The 1,093-nt window shown below is 47.4% G+C and overlaps 1 non-coding gene across 1 annotated transcript; it reads right to left on the bottom strand.

Annotated features, from left to right (window-relative positions):
• Positions 1-637: 637 nt before the first annotated feature.
• Positions 638-709, bottom strand: trnad-guc (transfer RNA aspartic acid (anticodon GUC)). Its single transcript has one exon. It is a non-coding gene; the product is annotated as a tRNA-Asp (tRNA).
• Between the last annotated feature and the right edge of the window lie 384 nt (positions 710-1,093).

Genomic DNA, 1,093 nt, shown 5'->3' with positions numbered 1-1,093 from the left:
AAAGGGTCATTGCATTGGCCGGGAATCAAACCCGGGCCTCCCGCGTGGCAGGCGAGAATTCTACCACTGAACCACCAATGCTGTGAAAAGCTGACATCTAGTGGTGCCATCGGAGGTTGCAGCCTCCTCATTCATCAATCAATCCCTCCTCCACATAAAGTCAAAAGTTATAAATTCGCCTCATTACATGAGCGGTTGTGTGTAATGACGCGGCTCACCAGCAGAGGGCGTGTGACGGAGCAACAAGCAGGAAACTACAGGGGAGAAGAGACACAAGCATCCACAGATCAGAACAGACACTCAGCTCTTCTCTCTGAGACCATGATGATACCGTCACATATCATCACTGCACATGTTTTTGGCTGCACGTCTGGAAATGAGAGGAGACAGAACATTATCATACATGTTGCATAAGTAAAGTCACATGACATGCACCACTGTAAATAAAGGAAATCACATATTTTTAAGACACTTAGAGCACAGAGCCCAAGAAATAATATAATCTAAAGCTCACAAGACACAAGACAAACAGAACAGAACAGAACAAATATTTTATTTATCCCAAACTGGGAAATGTTTTCTATTGCAGCAGCAATGTACAGGGTCAGTATCATCCTATCTGCTGGTAAAAGTCTTTCTCCCCGTCGGGGAATCGAACCCCGGTCTTCCGCTTGACAGGCGGAGATACTATCCACTATACTAACAAGGAATGCTGACAACCACCATCTGTCATAGCAGCAGCCACCTGGTGCGGTCATGTGTCAGCTGGGGTGTGACGGAGTGGCTACGTCAGTAACTGTGGGCAGACTGCAGGTGTGTGTGCACCCAGACACACACAGGTCCCAGCTGAGAGCAGCCGGACCTTCCTGTCCTCCTGTCCATCGCTGTCCAAGGTGAACCGACACCACCAGACCACAGGGCCATTATTTATTTAGCAGGAAAGAAGAAGATGCTCTGCAGCATTCAGGTGTTATCAAGACAGCCCCTATAAAGGAGAGGTTCTGCTTCTCAGGAGGGTCACACCCTAATACAAGACCACTTCCTGTTATGCAACAAATAGACTTTATGATTCAATGTTGAGCTAATGCCACAG

The sequence above is a fragment of the Parambassis ranga genome, unplaced genomic scaffold, assembly GCF_900634625.1.
Source record: "Parambassis ranga unplaced genomic scaffold, fParRan2.1 scaffold_31_arrow_ctg1, whole genome shotgun sequence".
In the NCBI taxonomy this organism is placed as follows: Eukaryota; Metazoa; Chordata; class Actinopteri; family Ambassidae; genus Parambassis; species Parambassis ranga.
The sequence above is the reverse complement of the archived record's forward strand: the minus strand, read 5'-3'. Positions and strand labels throughout refer to the sequence as shown.